The following is a 20,283-nucleotide window of genomic DNA, read 5'->3' on the forward strand; positions in this document are numbered from 1 at the left end:
CTGCTTTTACCCATGGAGCTATTGTGCATTCTGTGTAGTAGGTTGGAAGCAGTGATGTGCTGGTACCTGTTTAGCAAGCAGCTCTCAGAATTAAATGAATAAACTATGCCCTGATTTTTGCCAATTTCTATGGTGTAAATATTCCCACCGTGGTCAATCTCAAGCTACCAACATGAAGACACTCACCGAACAGGAGCTGGGAAGAGATGCACACAGATGCTCACAGCGACCTGCTTCAGCACACCTCTGGAATGAAGCCACCCACGCCGTAGAAACAAGCTAAAACTTCTATGGCGGCAGGGTGGGGCGCTGCAAGCTCCGGAGAATGAAGGCCGTTACTGAGCTGAGTGAGACTTTGGGAGTTAGTTTCTGTAGCTACATGTTGCTTTCTTCCTTGTTTTCTACTAGCCTTTCCTGAAGCCTTGAATGAATGCCTCTCCTGGCTCAGCTCCACCACAGGGGATTTAGGAAAGGGGTGAAGACCTTTCTGGCTCACCCCTACCAGTCTCCAGTGGTGTGGGCAGAGATTCTTTGTGAAACAGCCCCAAAGGCTCAGGGAATCTTGGGGGTTGTAAGGGCTATGGATGCTCTTCCTTTCTCATTCCATTTAGTTATTTAAGAGAGGTGACAATTTTTTTCTAAAGTTTTTAAAAATATGTTTATTTATTTTATTTTATTTTTAAAAATTTTATTTATTTATTCATGAGAGACACAGAGAGAGGCAGAGACACAGGCAGAGGGAGAAGCAGGCTCCATGCAGGGAGCCTGATGTGGGACTCGATCCTGGAACTCTGGGATGACGCCCTGAGCTGAAGGCAGACGCTCAACCACTGAGCCACCCAGGCGTCCCTTTCCTAAAGAAGTTTTGAAAATGTCCTCTGAGATAAGTAAAATCTCCCTCCCTCCCCCCACCCCCGTTGTATGCAATGGTCTCTTGACCTTCAGCCTCAAGGTCATCATCATCCTTACTCTTCCATTACTATCAGCTTTCCCTTAAATGTTTCTTGGGCCACCTGTATCAGAATCACCTAGAATGTTTGATTGGAAATGTAGATTTCAGATCTAAACTCTATTTTCTAAAATGTCTCCAGCAGAATTAGAAGCTGTGATATTGTGATTTATAAGAAATATACCTGTGGTCATTCAGATAACCAAACACTATGAAAAATACATATTTGGTCTTTGCCCATGGTTCCTGGCTCACAGCTTCTTAAACTCTTGGAATTTCCTTAGTGTTTGGGAAGATAAAGACCTAATTTTTTATATATTAATGAGGTGACTTTTGGGGAGCCCCTAAAGAATGGGGGCTGGTTCCCAATGGAACCAACCATGTGATTAGAGTGTAGGACTGACAGGCCTCACCCTCTTGATCTCCAGAAAGGAGAAAGGAGTGGAGTTGTTTTTTATTTTTATATTTTTTTAAGATTTTATTTATTTATTCATAAGAGACACAGAGAGAGGCAGAGACATGGATAGAGGGAGAAGCAGGCTCCCTCTGGGGAGCCCGATGTGTGACCTGGGATCACATCTTGATCTGCAGGCAGACACTCAGCCTCTGAGCCACCCAGGCGTCTCAGGAGTGGAGTTTCCAATTGCCAATGATTTAATCAATCATGCCTATGTAATGAAGCTTCCATGAAAACCCAGAAGGATGGGGTTTGGAGACCTTCCATGGGTCGACATAGGGAGATTTGGGGAGAGTGGCATGCTTGGAGAGAGCATGCAAGGTCTTCGCCCTTTCCCCATACCTTATCCTACGCATCTCTTTCATCTGACTGTTCTTGAGTTATATCCTTTTATAATAAACTGGTGACCTAGTAAGTAAAATGTTTCCCTGAGTTCTGTGAGCCTCTTTAGCAGATTAATGAACCCAAAGAGAAGGTTGTAGGAGCCTCCAATCGTAGCCTATTGGTCAGAAGTACAGGCAACAACCTGGACCTGCTGTTGGCATCCTAAATTGAAAGGGTTGTTAGAAGCTCTAATTTGTAGCCGATTGGTTGGAAACAGGGGGAACTGTCTGGCTGACACCTGGCATCTGAAGTCGAGGTGAGGCCATCCCATAGGACTGGACTCTTACCTTGTGAAATCCAATGCTATCTCAGAGAGTGTCAGCCTTGAGTTGAATTGTAGGACATCTACCTGGTGTCCAGAACATTGCTTGTGGTGGTGTGGGGAACATTCCCTCTTCATACACACATTGAAATTGGGTCCATGAACCAGCTGTGGCATTTTCTTAGGAACTCAAGCTTCTGAAAATCCCCATATAGTTAATGCTGGGAGGAAAGCAGGTAAAAATACAATCGAATTTATTTTTTTATATTATTTTTAAATATTTTATATATTAGTTATATTAATTAGTAACTGCTATCATGCCTGGAAATGATCAACCATATATCATGTCAGGGGTTTATTTGGTTTTGTTTTGCTCTTTGTCATCTATTGTGTTATTTATATTTCCAAAAAGCCAAATAAATATCATTCTTATTTTTTTTAGAGAAATTTTCTGTTTAGGGAAGGTGAATGAACAGCTGATCCGGGTGTGGGAGGGCAAATAGCTTGAGGGCAGCGTGGAAGAATCATCCCTAGCCAGGCACCTCCCGGAGATGGAGTCAATTTTCTGAGTGTAGCATGGACCTTCCTCCCAACACCCAGATGGAATGTCACTAGACCCTTCCCACGGGCACCGTGCCCAGTGCCAGCGACTGGATTGACATCTTCAAGGTGGAGGCTGCCTGTGTTCTGGATTACCACACGTTTGTCTGGTCTTCAGTGCCGGAAAATGCAGCTGCCGGCTCCCCTGTCCACACCAGTGTCCAGTTCCAAGCCAGCTACCTGCCCAAACCCAGAGCCCAGCTCTACCAATTCTGGTAGGTGAACTGCCAGGGCTGGGTGTGTGGGCAGAGTCCCCCTTTGCAGTTCCGAGAGCCAAGGCCCACGGATGAACTGGTGACCCTGGAGGAGACTGATGGTGACGCTGACATCCTGCTGGTTGTCCCCAAGGCCACTGTGCTGCAGAACCAGCTGGATGAGAGCCAGCAAGAGAGGAATGACCTGATGCAGCTGAAGCTGCAGCTGGAGGGACAGGTGAGGGAGCTGAAGAATCAAGTACAGGTTCTCAGGCGGCCCTGGCGACTGCCAGGAGGAGCACGCGGAGCTCAAGGAGCAGTACAAGGGGCTCGCCCGGTCCCACGGGACCTCGTAGAAGAGAGGGACATCCTGAGCCGACAACAGGGAGGCCATGTGGCACGCGTCCTTGAGCTGGAAGATGACATCCGGACCATCAGTGAGAAAGTGCTGACAAAGGAGGTGGAGTTGGACAGGGTGAGGACACGGTGAGGGACACGGTGAAGGCCCAAACTGGGGAACAAGAGAGGCTCCTTGGGCAGCTGAAAGAAGTGCGAGCACAGGGAGCCAAGTGAGGCTGAGCTCCAGAGGGCACGACAGGAAATCCATCGCTTAACTTGGGAGCTGCGGGAAGCAAAGGGCCGGCAGGAGGAACAGGGTGCTCGGGCCCAGCGACTGCAGGACAAGGTGGCCCCGATGAAGGACACCTGGGCCAGGCCCAGCAGCGTGTGGCCGAGCTGGAGCCCCAGGGAGCATCTTGGAGGAGCCCCGGAGCTCGCAGCCTCGCGTCAGCACGAGGCCGCCCTTCGGGGGCGCAGCCCGGGCGCCCCGTCCACGTGGCTGGGTCCGCGCGGCCGAGCTGGGCCTGCACCTGGAGGAGGAGCGAGGCCGGCGGCGCGGGGAGCGGCGGGGGGCGGGGGGCTGCAGGGCGCGGGGCAAAGACCAGAGCCCGGAGCGGGGGCCGGGGGGGCGGCGTACTGCGCCCGGACAAGGCAGGGCAGGGGGACAGCCCGAGCCAAGGGCTCAGGAGCTGGCCCGGGGGAAGGATCCCAGCCTGGTGCAGGCGGCCGGGAGCCGCGGGAGCGGACAGGGCGCCCCGGCCGCGCGGGCTCCGGAAGGAAAGGGGCAGGTGCAGGAGAAGCGGGAACTGCCTGCTACGGGAGCAAGCCGGAGGCCTGCCCGGAGAAGGTGGCGGGCGGGAGGTGCAGTGAAGGCGCTGCTGCCGCGGAGGCGAGCCGCAGGCCGAGCCGCCCAGCGCCTCCGACAGACTCCGAGGATGGGTCCCAGAGGACGCGAGGCTCCCTCCCCGCGGCCCCCGTGAGCCTGGGGACAGAGCTGCCCTCCTGCGGGGCCCCGGACGCTCCTGCCCTGGGCGTCCGCCAGCCGCTCCCTCCCGGCGCGCCCCAGCCTCGGGCGCCAGGACGGCCCACGTGGAGGGACACTGCTTTTTCAGCACCCAGGACCCCTTTACCTTTGAGTGATCTCACCTCCCCCCACCCAGGACACGCACAGACACACGGACACACACGCACGCACAGACATGCACTTAGGTCTCTCGCCTCTTCTGACACCCTGGGCTCCAGGGCCTTCTGTCCCCCAAGAGCCGCTCCCCGAACCATTCTCTTTCTTTTCTTTTTTCTTTTCTGATTTTATTTATTTATTCATGATAGTCACACAGAGACAGAGAGAGAGAGAGAGGCAGAGACACAGGCAGAGGGAGAAGCAGGCTCCATGCACCGGGAGCCCGACGCGGGACTCGATCCCGGGTCTCCAGGATCGCGCCCTGGGCCAAAGGCAGGCGCCAAACCGCTGAGCCACCCAGGGATCCTCCGAACCGTTTTCATCCGGGGCTCTGGCCTTCCTCTCCCACCTGGCTCGTTGCCCAGGCAGGGCCCTTCCCAGACCAGCGGCTGACTCTACTCCCTGGCAGCGGTTTGGAGGAACCAGGATGGAGGAGACCTTCCCCAGGGGGAATAGGATCAGCCCCTCCTGGGCCTGGTTGCTCCGTCACTGACACCAGCCACCACACCACCACCACGTACACACACACTCACACACTCACATACACTCTCTGATGCCCCAAAGCCAATTCCTGGGGCACCCCACCCTCTCTCATTCGGGGTCTGTGTTGGTTTACCCGAGTTTTCTCTGGGGCCTGCATTGAGGCAGCAGCACGGACGCCGCGGCCCCTTGAGGTCTCTCTCAGTTCTGAGCTTCAGTGGTTCTCTCTGCCTCCACCCCCCCCACCCCCCATTGCCTTCTGCACCCCACCGCGGCCTTTTCCACAGCATTAGATATGAAGTTTGGAGATTTCTTTTGTATTTTGAAGTTTTCTGTACTCTGTCTCCTGCCTCATCCTGCCACCTTCCCCCCCCCCCCCCAGTGTCCTCACATGGAAAGAAATAATGCATTTGTGCCTTCTGTGAGGGATGAGGGGAACAAATGGTCCCAGGTATCCCCATTTCTCAGTCCTTTCTCCATCTCCAGGTTTCCCCACAGCAATAAGAGCTTTCCTTCATTATCCCTCCCTCTGTCTGTAGTTGGGACAAATATATTTATATGATACTATAACGATTCTAATAAGATGTGTTATTATCATGAAAAAAAAAGAAATCTTCTGTTTAGCAGGAATTGGATGTTAATAAGCATTATGTAAACAAATAAATAAAAGCATGAAACAGGCCTCTTTGGCAAGGGTCGGCAAAGAGCTAAACATTAAACAGTGGCCTGTTTCGATATGGTCCTTGAGCTAAGAATTGTTTTTACATTTTTAAAACACTGTGCACAAAAATAGAGAAACTTGACCACAGGAAAACCTGGCACCTTTAATATGCTAATGTGTACTGGGGTGTACAGCATTTCTCAATCTTGTTTGAACGCAGAATTTCTCCTTTATTTTTTTTTATGGGGCATATTGAGGAACTAGTGTTTTATGGAGTGTGTTCTGGGAAACACTGCTCTGAACAAATTAATTCCAATCCAGATTTGGCAGTCAGGAGCCCCTGAATCTTCCATCATCATATCATTTGTCTTGGTCGGGAGTGCCACTCTGCCGTGGCCAATCTACACCCCCGGACTTCCTGTTGAAGACTTCTCTCCTCCATCATCTGCTGCCACCCCCACATCTGTCCCTATCTTTTTCTTCCAGAACTCTTAGGACGCTTAGCATTTGTTCAGTAAAACCGTGGCTTTCTGAAGCTGTCCAAGGAAGTGAAGGGTTCCAGAAAATAGTACTTTCTGGCTATTTGAGGGGTTACCATTTTGGGCATGAAAACATCATTCAACTTAATTCTTTGGGACGGGAGACTTTTGAACTATACTGCATAATTCGCTAATCGAAACAAGAATTGAACATAATTTCTTTTGTGACATGGCATAGAAAAAAGATCATTTGGTGGAAAGTCATGTTTCCAGCTCACTTCTACTACTAATGAGGAGGGAAGCCTGAGAAATTCACTTTTCCACCCCAGCCTCTGATAACACGAGGCGATTTGCCTAGATGTTCTTCAAGCTTCCTTGTAGCTCTAACACCGTGTGATGTTCTCTGATTGCAGAGATCCAGGAAGGGAATGAGACAAGTCCACTCAAGCTTATATTAGATTTATATCTGGTGATTTCTCACTAGTCACACACATTAGTTAGTGTGCTTACAATACAGATTTAGAAAATATTCTAATTGATACTTAATGCTATTTGGTGAACAAAACTCAGATTTTTACACAGCAAAAGATTAGGAATCAAAGGCTATCTTAATACTGTTAAGTGGATTTTCTTCTTCATTAGTGAGTCCAGCAAGCCTTTGATCATGGACTTGGACAGAACGTCGGTATTTTTATGACTTTTAGAAAGCCCCAGCTGTCTGAGACACTCTGTCCCTGAGGTCTCACAAATCTGATTTGATCACTGTTAATTTATTTCCCAGATAAAGCTATTGACTGTGGGAAAGTTGCTTTTCACTTTGCAGGAAGGTCATGAACTTAATTTTGTGGATTTCTGTTTATGTGTTGGTGCCATTGGCATGCAAACCTCAGCTCAGCTCTCACTCTACCTCTAAATCATTCCAGCATCTCTGACTTTCCAACAGAGACTGCTCTGGACAGTTCCCTTTTCTCCTTAATCTTCAGCTCATTCACCTTTTCAGCCCAGGAAGAGGTTATATTCCTTTTCTCCATCTCAAAGCTCCTAAAATACCCAATGGCTTTTCCTTTCCACATTCACTCATTCATTCATTCACTCACTCATTCATTCATTCAACATTTCTTTCTTTTTTTTTTTTTAAAGATTTATTTATTTATTTATGATAGACGTAAAGAGAGAGGCAGAGACACAGGCAGAGGGAGAAGCAGGCTCCATGCCAGGAGCCCGATGTGGGACTCGATCCTGGGACTCCAGGATCCCGCCCTGGGCCAAAGGCAGGCACTAAACCGCTGAGCCACCCAGGGATCCCCTCATTCAACATTTCTAGAGTGTGTGATCTATATGAATCTGGCACAGTCCTTCCTGGTTGGGGCACCCCTATTCTGGCAGGAAGTCAGAAGAAATAAGTACACCAACAAATGTGTATCTTACAAGTCTGAGTGCCAGAGGAGAAACATTTTCCTTGCTCGAGTAGAAGAATCAGGAAAATTTCTCAGTGACCCGGATCTCTGAGTTGTGTCTTAAAGGCTAAGTCAGAATTCAATAGGAGGCAATTGGGGAACCAGCACTTCAGGTGAAGGGAACAATATGTGTGGACCCATCAGGCCCTGAAAAAGTGTGGCATGATCAGAGAGAGTGATGGAGTGCCTGGAAAGGAGGAGGTCTCCAGGCAGTGTTGGCAGAGGAGCTAGAAAAGCTGGTAGGGGCCCTGTCACCTGGGTAGAGGAAGGAGTGTGCTTCCTCTCCTGCACTCCTGGCTGCACTCCCTTTGGCCTTCTCCAGGATCTTGCTTCAAGTAATGTCCCTTTTGAGTTCTCCCTTTCCTTTTTATCTCTCTTCCAGCCCACAGATAAGCTCACATCTTATCTTTCAACATACACACAGCATACGACCCAATTTTACTCCAGTCCACTTTAAGCTGCAACCCGTGGTCCTCTGGACCTTGTTTCTGAAGTTCTTGAAAAAGCAGTTTGTCTCACTCTCTTTACTTCTGTGTCCCTCATTCTCTCCGTCCCATTGCAGTCTGGCTTGAGAAAAAATGAAAAGGGAATATGCATCTAAGGCCTATGAACCAACTTCCTTTGGTTTACCCACTATAAATTTTCAAGGATGCCATTTTCTCTTCCTTCTTATATTTGCAGCTCATGTAGACTCAGTTCCTCCCTGAATGTATTTTAATTTGCTTTAAACAAGTCTGTTTTGGGGACACCCGGGTGGCTCAGTGGTTGAGCGTCTGCCTTTGGCTCAGGTTGTGATCCTGGGGTCCAGGGATCAAGTCCCACATCAGGCTCCCTGCAGGGAGCCTGTTTCTCTCTCTGCCTATGTCTCTGCATCTCTCTCTCTCTCTCTCATTAATAAATAAATAAAATCTTTTAAAAGCAAAAAACAAGTCTGTTTTCTTTTTATTCCCTGCACAATTTTGTAAGGTCAATGGCTCCTTTAATACCAAGTCCATGGGGATGCACAACTGATGCCAAGGCTGAAACAGGAATCCATTTTCCTTTATTCTCACTCAGAGAGGAAATGCACAGTAATGGGAAAGCAGCAGAAGGAAAGGAGACAGAGAGAGATGATTCCCACTGGCAAGGGAAAATGCTGTAAGGTTTTTGTGTGCCTACAGTGCAGAGGTCAGGCCACCATTCCAGCTACTTCAAAAATATCTGATAGGTGTTACTCTGTAGCAGGCATTGAGGATACTGAGATGCAAACCACACTTCCTGAATTCATGGATTCCTAGTCTGGGGTTGGGGAGTGGGGGAAATGGACCAAAATGTCAGATTGCAATTTAGCGGTTTGCCAGGACCCAGGAGGGAATAGTACAGAGAACACCGAATAAAAAGGGCAAGTAAGGTAGCCTTGGCTGGCTCAGGTGTCTTGAAGGACAAATAGAAGCATGCCAGGCAGCTGGAGGAAGAAGGCAGAGGGAGCAGGATGCCTCAATGCACAGAGACAGGAGAAGATGGTGCATTGAGGAGGCTGCAGCCGGTTATTGCTTGCTGTGGCTGACACCAAGGGTACAGAGCTGGTCACAGGCTGTGTGATGAAGGGCTTTGAGGTCCAGGCATAAGAGGCTGGATTTTATCCTGTAGTATCAGGAGCTGCTGACAGGTGTTAATCAGGACAGAAATAGAAGTAGGGAGGTTTATAACTAATCATGCAAGCCATCCTTTCTCCATCTTATCTTTGGGTATCTCTGATTTTTACATGCAGAATCTTGTTTTTTTGTTAAAATACAATACCTTTGTCCATTCTCCACCACCACCTTGACCCCACCCAAATTTGCCTTTCCTCCTGGTTGTCTTCTTCAATTTTTTTTTTGTTGTTGTTGCCATCTCTCCCTCTCAAGACCAGAAACCTTCCTTTCTCATCTCCCACACCCAATGTTGTGACTCTGATTCTTTCATACTTCTTCCATTCATTTTCTTCTTTATTCCCCTGATAGCTTTTCTGATTTTTGCTGAAGCTCTCCTCATTTCTCTTCTGGGCTGATGCAACAGCCACTGAGCTGATCTCAACCTTAAATATCCTTCATAACTGCAGCGTAAGCCCATAAAATGGGAGGCTGATCATCTGCTATCCCTGCATAAAATCACCATTCCTCAGAAGGTAGAGACTCCCACAGCCTCTGTTGGGTGTGCTGGCAGAGATTGTCAGTCCAGGATGGGGAGACAATCAGACTGCATCCCCCAGAAAACTGGGAATAAACCTCAGGGCCACAAGCCAGCTGCTGTGGGTACTTGACCTGCACGGTGAGAAAAAAATAGGATCTGGACAGCCATGTTTAGCCTGCTTACAAGTGGAATGAGCAAACTTCCTCTATAGAGAGAGGGGTGCAGGGTGATGGAAGAGGGTATCATGTGGTCCCAGAGAGAGCAGGACTCAGTGGTGGAGTGTGTCTGTGACCTGATTTTGAAGGTATGTGTTTCGATTCGGGCACCAGATCTTCCTGGGGCCTGTCTGCACTCCCTGCCTGTGAGTTTGTGTTGATTTTCTCATCATCCAAAAAAATAAAATCCACCTTTTGCTTACTGTTGCTCAATTAAGTTCTGTTTCTTACAGCCAGCAGCTGAAGTGGAGGACTGATGGAACCAATTCACATTCAGGCCTCTCTGACCCTGACATCTGTGGTTGGCGCAAGTCTGTTGTTTCCCCAGGACAGTGCAGGTCCAAGGGCAGAGTCCGGCATACTTTCCATTGCACTCTGTCATCTCTAGAATCGAGGCCTAGAACTGAATCTCATAACTTAGGACAGGTTTTAATGTGCTCAGAGCTCTTTTTCATCACAAATGCATGGCTATTACTGCCATACACAGTTGCTGATGGTGTCAGGGGTTTGGGATACTTCCGTGAAAGTCAAAAATTTTACAGAACCTTGCACAGCCAATCATTCAAAATTAATGTCTTCTGTTTGATAGAACTGGGTTTGGCATTGAAGATACACAGAAAATGAAATACAGTCCCTGACTTCGAAGGACTCTTGGAGGGATAGATATGGAACAGACAAAAGTCTTCAAAAAATGCTCATATTACTGGTGATGGAACTGAGGCCTAGGAGATGGGATTTAGCTGAAGGTGGTGTTCTTTCTATGCTGTTCTTTCCATGCTGTTCTTTCCATGCTGAATATATATCCTGTTGCACACTAAATTATCCTAAGTCCTTTGGTCCAACTGGAATAGGCAGTGGTAGAATATGAGAGTTTTGTATAATTGCCCTCAAAGAGAATATGGAACCCAGCATTCTTGGAAATTGAAAAGCTTTAATGATGCCAGCCATTAGGTCCACTTTTGGGAATAACCAATTGTGTTCTACAAGGTCATCCTATTTAGTGAAGATGAAATAAATAAATGCGAAATACTCCCAGAACTGCTTGAGCCAGTTGATTTCTGGTAACAGTAAATGTAATAACTAGGTCAACAACAATGTGGTAACAATTTTAGGGAGGCCACAAGAGACCATTATACTTGTTATCCTGAACACGTTGATTTTTGTAAAATCTGGACAAAGTCCACTGCAAAATGGAAGTGAAGTGTCAGCAGAAAGGGAGTGAGACACCAGAGGGGTGGGTTAAAAGTCCTGGTACCAGCTAGGCCGGATAGTGTGATGGTCTGGGATAGAAGGATGGACAAGAAGGAAGCACTTTGAAAGTATGTCAGCTTTGCTGTGGGATGTCATGTTGAAGCTGGTGATAGGGCTACTCATGCCTTAGGAGTTGGAAGGGCTGTCCTGAGGAGTCCAGCCTAGCTGGAGAAATGAAATGGGCTCTGAGAGGAAGCAAGGTCAAGGTGGAGAGAGTAACTGGGTATGTCAGACTTCTAGGGGAAAGGAACAATAAAGTTAGTAATGCAAAGAGCTACTTGGGGAGTTACCCAGCTCTGAGTCTGGGAGTAGAGTATGCATAAGGTATATTGGCCTTAAAGAAGCCTCCCTGACTGGACGCCAGGCAAGAAATTAAAGAGGTATTACTGGAAAAGATTCTCTTTCTGAATGGATCCTGGAAGTATAGGAATTCTGTTTTGTCTACATTATTTGCATAAGGTTGACATAGAATTTCTCTGAATTGTATAGGGCTGAAGCTAAAAAAAAAAAAAAAAAGAAGTAAGCTAAAATCCTGAAACATAATAATGCTTTAACCACCATATCTGGAGACTCTCTCTCTCTTCTCCCTCCCTCCCTCCCTCTCTCTCTCTCTCTTTGTCAGCCACTAGATTCCCTGTTCTACATGGGCTACTACATTTAATCTTTTTTTTTTTAATTTATTTATGATAGTCATACAGAGAGAGAGGGAGAGAGAGGCAGAGACATAGGCAGAGGGAGAAGCAGGCTCCATGCACCGGGAGCCTGACGTGGGATTTGATCCCGGGTCTCCAGGATCGTGCCCTGGGCCAAAGGCAGGCGCCAAACCACTGCGCCACCCAGGGATCCCTACTACATTTAATCTTGACAGGAATCCTATACTGATTGGATTCTTTCAAGATACAAGGAACAAGGATCTATTATTTGCTGGTTAATGGGATTTTAAATAATTAAAAATTTGGTATGAAAAATTTAAAACATACACTGCCCTTAGAAAGACTAATGCGATGAAACCTGTGAGCCTCTCATGATTCCTACCTTAATTAACTCAGCTGCTTTTGTTTTATGTATACCTTCTGTCTTCCTTTCCTACTTTACAGTTGGATTATTTTGAAGCAAATACTGGATATAATATTATATCAAGAATTTTAAAAGATAACCTAAAAATGTACTTAATATGCTCAAATATCTAATCAAGTTCCAAATTTCTCTCTCTCTCTCTCTCTCTCACACACACATACACACAATTTTGAGTTGTTTTAATAATCATCTAAGGAAGGCCCATATATTTCCTTTGGTTGATACATCTCTTAAGTATCTTTTGATTTATAGTTTCTCCCCCTTGAATTACTTCCTTGAAGAAACTGAGTCATTTGACTCTATAGGTTTTCCATATTCTCAGTGTATTAGTCGCAGCCCCACTGTGTCATGAAGCACATTCCTCTCTCCCCATTTTCTTTTAATCATGGTTATAGCTAACCCTTCATATGACTCAGATGCATAAAAAATTTAAAAGAAAACTACTTCCCAGGTGGTGTTGTGTACTTTCCTCAGGAAATAAGAGTAATAATAATGTCTGGTCTCTCTCTTGTGAGGTTGGTAGAAATTAATGTTTATTGCCATATCCTTATGTCAGGAGTTTGCAAAAGGATGGCATTCTATCATTCCTCCTTTATTCATAAGCTGAAATACTTCTAAAGACAGAAAATTCTCTTCAACATGTATTTTACTGCTCTAAAGTTCAGTTCAGATAGAAAAGGCAGAAAAAAGTGCTTAATTGTTACCCTTTAAAATTTTTTAGAATAATGAATTAGTTCCTAGTGTTCTTCAAAGTAGACAATGAGTTGTATGTGTATGTGTGTGATCATAAACTCAATGGATTTAAATATATTTGATACGTTTTAATATGTTGGAGTTATTGGTGCTCAAATGATCTCGTCTTTAGTCAATGAGATTATCTTTGTCTCTGGAGTCCTTTTGACACATAACTGTAGTAGTCTTTGGTAGCTTCTTTACTTTTTGAATGTAAAGATGTCTTAGAATCATCTTGTAAGTTTCTTCTTCTTTTTTATATGTTGTAGATTTCTGGTCCCAGATCTGGAACTAGCCATGTCTCCAAAGAGGTCTGGTTTCTTGTAGTGATAAGTGCTATTTAGAGACCATAATTAAGGTAGAATAGTGCTCAAAGCTACTGGATTGGTTATTGTTTCTAGGTCTTAACAGTGAAAAGGGTTAGGAAAGACATTTTTAAAAAGAAAGCACCTCATGATGTCACACCAATATTTCAAATTCATTTTAGAGGTTGCTCTTAGTTTCATTTTGATTTATATTGTTTTGGAATTTAATAAAACTTCAACATGGTACAAAATTCAAATTATGAAACAAGGAATATGCAGAAAAGTTTATCTTCTAATTCTCTACCCTCATCTATTCCTTTCTCACATTTCATTTATTTTACAGCTAATTTTTTCCTTTTTTGAAAATGTAAAAAATATGCACAGTGAGTTCTGCCTTCTTATTTCAGCTCTCATATGTAAACAAGTGCCCTTATTGCAGTGTATTAAGGGCTGCATTTTGTGCTTTTTCTGGTGATTTTATTGTTTAAAATGGCCCTCAAGCATAGTGCTCAACTGTTCCTAAGAGTAAAAAGATTGTGATATACTTTACAGAGAAAATACATGTGTAGGTTAAGCTCCATTCAGGTACTTTACTTTGATTTTTTCCCACTTAACATTAAATCCTAGATATCATTCCATTGTAGCACATAGAAACATTCCTTATTCTTTAAGATAACTGTATAGCATTTGTAGATGTACCACATTTATTCAACTAGTTCCCTACAGATAAATACTTAAGTTACTTTCAGGATGTTTTGTTTTGTTTTGACTCCTTAAAATGCCATATATAGTCTTGTGCATACATCTTTTTATATTTTTACCAGTGTATGCTTGCATAGATACTTAGAAGTGAGATTTCTGTGTCAAATGATAAATGCATATGTAATTTTGCCAGTTACTACCAAATTCCTTTACCTGTGAGTTGCATTATTTTGTTCTCCTACCAGCAGAGAACTACCTATTTCCCCAAAGCCTTCCATCAAAGGTTTCTTATCAAACTTTTGACAATTTGCCTGAGAGGTGAGAAGTAAAATCTTGGTTTAGTTTTAATTGACATTTTTCTTATCATCTCATGAGTGAGGAGGGAGTGTCTTTTCATATGTTGAAAGGCCATGTGCTTTTTTGTTGTTGTTATGGCTGTTATCTCTAGCACTGGCATTTATTTCCAGGACACGTGGGAGAATTAGAAAGGCTGCCCAAGCAGGACTCCAGAGACCTGGAAAGTTTGTCACCACATATAACTCAGCAGCAGTACCAAGAGTCTGTCAGCAGCTCTGAGCCCTGATCACAGTTTGAGAAGTTTTCTGAGTTTATGACACAGCAACTCCATCTTTGTTTTTCTCCCCACCAGCTTCTTCCTGTTTAATTACTAACCCATTCTCCTTTCTTGTCTCTACCTTTTTGCTTTTTTGCTTACTCATGCCTTTTACTTACTCATTAGTCATGTCACCACATGGCCTCTGCCTCTTCTCTTTGCTTCTCTCTGCTTCTGCCGATTGATCCTACCCTCTGTTCACTTTTTGGCATCTAGTAGGAAAATTACCTGGGAGTGGAGTTAATGGATGGATTATCCAGTAACCACTGAGTATAAAATATCTTTTTGGGTAATGCTTTTGTACCAGCCTGCTGGCCAATCTAGATATAGTTGTCTTTGGGTCAGGTACTCATCATTTATTTATTTATTTATTTATTTATTTATTTATTTATTTATTTTTAAGATTTTATTTATTTATTCATGAGAGATACAGAGAGAGGCAGAGACACAGGCAGAGGGAAAAGCAGCTCTCTGTGGGGGCCCAATGCAGAACTCAATTCCAGGACCCAGGGATCATGACCTGAGCCAAAGGCAGACCCTCAACCACTGAGCCCCCCAGGCATTCCCAGGTACTCCTCTTTTAGTTCAATTGCCCATGGTTAGAGACTGAAGTTATGAGAATACAAAGCATGGGAGCTTAGGGGTATGGAAGACGTCAAGAGAAAGGTATGTGCAAGGCTTCTCATGGTTTTTCTTGGCATATCCAGTATAAACACTAAGAGCAAGAATATTATGAAGTAACATGTCTATTTTACAGATGAGTAAATTGAAGCTTAAAGAAATTTAAAAACTTTCCCAAAATCACATGGCTTATAAGAATCAAAGCCAGATGCTTTAGAGCCACGATGCAATCCTGGGAGATGAGTACAAGACATTTTAATTGTATTGACTCTTGTTTGGACTCCAATTGTGTTTGGATCTGGCTGTTTTGACCTTTAGCATATTTAACCTCCACATTTAGAAACCATAAAAATCTAAATCAGAATTGTGCCTTAGTGATGGATGTCTATTGAAAAAACATTTTTCTTTGGAAGGACTCTACACTAATCTGTTTCCTTGATGAATTTTATTATACACTGTGGTTAAGCCAGTTCCAGTTCTACTTTTATTTTGTGAATAAATACTTTCTGTGTGTATTTTACAACAAACTTTGATGTGGCCATTAGTTTTGTTATTGCCATTTGTTTTGTTATTGAAATTTTCTCATTGATTATAGTTTTCCTCAATGGCTTTTATTAATCACTAACTTCGGTTTTCCCAGATACAATTTTTTAGGTGTAAATTTTGCAAGATTTGATACTTTTAGCTAGCTTTACTATGTGCAGTATGGTTTTACTTTGCTGTTGTCGATTATTTCTTCAAAATAGATTCTTTCCCACTGTTTTTTTTTAACTTTTTTTTGCATTTTGCAACATACCAAATAATTTATGATTCATCAATTCCTTTTTGCCTGTAACAATTTTAGCCTATAGAGTTTTCATTGTCATCTGTTTCATTGTTGTATTTTATGGTGATTCTTTCTATCAATAATGCTTGCTGTGAATTGGGAAATGTGCTGATGAATTGTATTACTTTCTTGAGACAAAGCAAAGAGTCCATGCGGGGCAAAAGCATAAGATTTTGTCACCAGCTCCATCTCAAGACTTGGCCTTTACTGCCCATCTTGTTGTACTCAGTAAACTTTGTCTTACATTTTTCCCTAAGCTCTTCTTCCTGGCTTTCCCTTTAACTCAGACAAAGGAAACCCAAAAATCACCCCCCAGGTGATGGAGACTGCCCTGACAAAGTCTCCATTGGCCCAGATTACCCAGACCCTTTGAGCTAAACCTGACTAGCACCTGCACAGATGAACTATGGAATGACCTTTGGAAGGACCTGCAATCACCCTTACCTCATTATAATACTAAAATCTCCACTGAGCCTCAGCCTAATTTACATAACATACAATGTCTGTATGTCTGTATGTACAGACAATGTATGTATGTCTCCTTAAGGCACATGGGCGTCTTTGTGCCCATATCTACATACATACAATGACAAGGCTTCCCTATCTAATATCTAAATATTCATTCTAACCCTAAACAAAAGGAATCTATTCTCTCTCTCTGTCTCTCTCTCTGTGTCCTGACTTCTAATTTACTGCAAATAAAGGTTTTTTGTGTGACAACTCAAGTTGGTGTGGTTTCTGACTCACCAAGGAGCAATCCCACTTTGGTTTGGTTACAATTTGAATGAGTGGCAGATTAAAGAATTGCACAGAGCCAGGAGTTTGGATCCTACAAACAGTGCTCCTTCTTTTCAATCTCAGACACTTCCAGGATTTCTGGTATTTTTCCTTTCTTCCAGGACTGGTTTGGCGCTATCAGGCCAAGGATCAGGCCCTTTGCCCCACAAGGCTGCTAATGGAGAGAAGAGGTTACCCTGAATTTGTGGGTAAGGATTGGAAACAAACAAACAAATAAACATGTAAACAAAAAAGCTCCCTGGGCCCTCCTTGCCTCTGTCACGGAGGACAAACTGTTCCTTTCCTGACCCTGGCTCCCAAGGTCCCCAGGCTGCCTTGGGCCTGGGGCTGGAAAGAAATGCCTTTCATCCCCCTTGATCCATGCAAGTTCTTCCAGGCTTGGAAAGGCTCCCAGGCCTTTCTCCAGCTCCCTTCAGAGCAAAGGCTCCCTGAGGCTTTGCTTGTCTGAATTCCAGGGGCCTTATGTCGGTTAAAGCTCTTGGAAGTCACAGTCAGTTGTCTCCTTGATGTCTCTGACTTCAACTGTCCAAACTATTGCATTAGGTTCAATTCAGTCCATGGCTGTAAAGGCGATGGTGTCCTGGGATTTTTATTAGTAATACAACCATAGAAACAGTGTTCAGAATTAGGTAAAATAAATAGAAACAACCATTATACTTGCAGTCCATTTTTATTATGAACTGAGCATTGAGTCCAGTGATTCTAGCTTTGGCATTTTCTGGAGATACGGAATTCCATGACCTTGTCCTGAAGTGGCTCACCCTGGAGCTGCATTTAGTGGGTTATACTCAGTAAAAGGCCATGCATAACACTCTTGCCAATGCCCCACATGATCAGCCCAAGGGACACATGGATGGCCACTCTTTACTATAAAACAAAGCGTCTTTCTTCTTCCCATTGCCCATGGAAAGATGGTATTTAGCATGCTGGTCACAAAAGAATCAACAGAAATCTACTGGCTGTGACTTTTTCACAGCTTGTTTTTTGAAACTTTTGATCTATGTCTCTGACCTGCTTTCCAACCTGTTTTTTTTTTTTTTTAAGATTTGATTTATTTATTTGTGAGATACACAGAGAGAGGCAGAGACACAGGCAGAGGGAGAAGAAGGGTCCCTTCGGGGAGCCCAATGTGGGACTCAATCCCAGGATCCCAGGACCATGACCTGAGCCAAAGGGAGATGCTCAACCACTGAGCCACCCAGGTGCCCCTCCAGCCTGTTCCTGATCACAGCTCAAGATCTCTTGCTCTGTGCTTGGACTTAGTCTTTGATACTCCCTAGATACTGATACTTGCTTTACCATAGCTACAACTCAGATCATCCTGTTTGGGGACTTGAGATGCTGTAAGTAAAGTCCTCTCCTACTTTTGCTGCCTCCTGGAGCCCTTCGAATGCCAGGGTCACTATCAGGTTTGCTAAGGACTTGGAAGGAACCAGAGAGAGTGGGAGGAGCATTTACTTCTTGCCCATTCCTCTGCCTTCCACTGGCAGTTCTCTGGTTTAACCTTCCGATGTACCTAGGTGAGTGTCTCTCTGAATCCCATGGCCTCAGAGGAAATCGAGACGGTGGATCTGACTGATGATGAGGTGTAGCAGGCAGGGTCCTACAGTCTTGGAATAGACTATTTGCTACTCAGGCTTCATGCCTTTGAAAGGTCTGTCCAAAGTCACCCATAAACCTGCATTCACTGTCCCTAAGGGAAGAGTTACACAGGAGTGCTGCTCTACGCTGTACTTCTGAAATGAGGGCTTGTGCTGTATGTGCCATTGCTGGGAAAATATACTAGGCTAATGGGAGCACGATCTGAATGCTGTTCATTCCTCTGATCACCACAGTGCCTAGAGGGTGTCCAGGAAGTATCATTTAAATTTAACCTGAATATGATTTGTAATTGTAGATCAACATTCGTGTGAATTCATCAATAAAGTCTGTACTGCTTATGTACAATGTAGTAGATATATAGAACTTGCATAGTAATATATGATTTGCTAACTAGCTAATATTTATAGCTAATATTTATCTCACAGCTGTTAATTTCCCTGCTATTCTCTTTGGAAGGCCTATTGGAAAGTATGTGGGATTTTGGATCAGCAAGACAGCTGATCTACCACATGCCAGCCGTGTGCTGATATTCCTGTCTCTCTCAATAAAATAAAGGTAATAAAACCTATCCTGCCAGATACTTACAAAGATTGAGTATAATAATGTAGGGAGTTCCTCTTCTCTAATAGGCAACTGATAAACAATGCCCATGATCCCACTTGTTCCTCTCCCTCTTTGCCTCAAAGAAGTAAGAAATATATATATATATATATTTCCCCAAAATGAAAAGTGAGCAGTGAAATGACTTGCTACATTCACTTAGCTTTTGAAGGGAGGAGCTGAGACTAGGACCCAGATCAATGAGCTGACTTCTAGCCATGAACTTCCTATCAAACAGGATTTGAACCAGAGGGGTGGAGGTGGGCTTCTAGCCATACCACTCATCAGGCTATATGGCTAAGTCTTATTTCCCTAATTCTTCAAACTGGGGTAACAATAAAATATATATTATAAGATTGTTTTGAGGACCAACTTCAGTTATTTAAAGCAGTGGTTTCTTATCCTTTCTGAAAATCATTCTCCTCAGTGGGAAAGCAGGGTGGTCTAATGCTCAGAATGAAGGAGAGGCACTAATATAATGACACTCCTTAAACCAAAAGGACCTCCCTTCATTTGAAGACGGGAGCACAGAGAGTTCAGATCATTTGTCCAAGATCAGACAGCTTCTGAGTGGCAGCACTGGAATTGGAACCCAGAGCTCTTACATTCTACACCGTCCTTCACTCACTCACTAACAGTTTATTGGGTGCCTACCGTGTGCTCAGCGCTTCCCTAGGAGCCTCGCCTCTATGAGGAAAGCATACAGATGAAACCTCCTGTTTGCACAGAGCTTTGGCATTAGAAGATGATAAGAGCCATCGAAAGAAATTCACAAAGGGGGAAAATCCAGCATAGAGAGGGATCAGGAATGGGGGAGTGGTGGAGGTGGGGCCAGGTTGTCTTTTCAATTAGGGTGGTCAGGTTGGGCCTCAGTGAGAATGGCCTGTAGGACGGTCCCGAGGTGAGGGCAGGCCTGACAGGTTAGTGGAATAGCACAGACACCAGTGTGGCTGGGTCCCGTGAGTACACAGCAGAGAAGTAACAGATGATGTCACAGAGGCCATAGGTGGCTGGTGCTGGCTACGGCAGGGCACTGAGCGGTCTTTGGTTTTTACTCCGGAGTAAAATAGGAGCCACCAAAGGATTCCCAGCAGATGACTGACTTGATATCAGTGATATTCAATGAAATAAGCCAGTCACAGAAGAAAAATTCTGCATGATCTGACTTAGATCCAACTCATAGGAACAGGATAGGGTGGTGTTTGTCAGGGGCTATGGGGAGGGGGAAATCAAGAGTACCTTATCAATGGGTATAAAGTTTTCGTGGTGCAAAGTGTTGAACACAAAAGAAATAATATGTTTAAAATACTCAACACAATACCTGTAAAAGCTCAATACAGCCATTATT

The 20,283-nt window shown here is 44.4% G+C and overlaps 1 pseudogene; it reads left to right on the forward strand.

The window, feature by feature from the left end:
• The first annotated feature begins 1,613 nt into the window (after positions 1-1,613).
• Positions 1,614-18,325, forward strand: LOC144295194 (calcium-binding and coiled-coil domain-containing protein 1 pseudogene; annotated as a pseudogene).
• Positions 18,326-20,283: the final 1,958 nt, after the last annotated feature.

The sequence above is a fragment of the Canis aureus genome, chromosome 23 (genome assembly GCF_053574225.1).
Source record: "Canis aureus isolate CA01 chromosome 23, VMU_Caureus_v.1.0, whole genome shotgun sequence".
Classification (NCBI taxonomy): Eukaryota; Metazoa; Chordata; class Mammalia; order Carnivora; family Canidae; genus Canis; species Canis aureus.